Consider the following 932-nt stretch of genomic DNA (forward strand, 5'->3'; position numbering starts at 1 on the left):
GGGCTCCCACCCAGCCCGGGTTGGGAGTGTTTTTCCCAGGAAAACCCTGTCCAGAAGCCACTGGGCAGAGATCCCTTCCCAAAGGGACGCTGGGGAGGTGTCCAGGGATTCTCTGCGCCCTGGAGGGACCCACAGCTCCGTCCTAAGGCAGAGAAGGGTTCTGGCTAAAGCATCCCCTGGTTTCTCCGTATCCCACGTGCCAGGGGGTGCAACCACAACCACACAGCCCAGAGGGCAGTGACACGGGATGTTGGGAATGAGCTGTGCCCTTTGGAATGCCAACACGGGATTCCCAGTGCCCTGCACACACCTCCCCAAGGGGTGTTTTGGTTCTGTGACCCCCTCACACCCCTCACAAACCCCTCACCAGGACCCCACACGGGGCCGAGCACCCGCCGGCCTCGTGTCCTCCAGGGACGGGCTGGTCTGGAGCTCCCACATCCCGAGGTGTGGGATGGGACATCACTGGGAAAGCAGAGTCCCCAAAACACCCAGAGCCTCATCAAACCCTCAGCCTTTTCCTGGCCGTGGGGTCGTTGTGGGGAGAGAACTAACGAGCTCTGCTTAATTAGCTGAGCTGATGAACTTTGGGTTCCTCTGCGACCTTCAGGAGGGGCACATCCAGCACCCCCAGCCTTAACTGGGAATTTGGTTGTCCCCAGTGTGTGGCCTCTCTAGGAAGAAGTTTGCAGTGGGGGGAAAAAAAGCCTCAGTAAATGGGACATACAGCAATTAAAAAAAAAACCAAAAAGGCTTTTTTTATAGTAACTCTGATTTTGCAGCTTGTGAGAGTCTCAGAAATGAGCTCTGGGGAGGACTGTCAACAAATCCCAAAAAAACATCCTGCCCCTGTTATCCAAACACACCTTGCTGCTGAAGGCAGGGAAGACTCAGCAATTCTGAAGGCTCTGTAGGTGCCTAAATGTGGATTT

Source organism: Manacus vitellinus, unplaced genomic scaffold, assembly GCF_001715985.3.
Source record: "Manacus vitellinus isolate BGI_N305 unplaced genomic scaffold, ASM171598v3 scaffold_110_pilon, whole genome shotgun sequence".
NCBI lineage: Eukaryota > Metazoa > Chordata > Aves > Passeriformes > Pipridae > Manacus > Manacus vitellinus.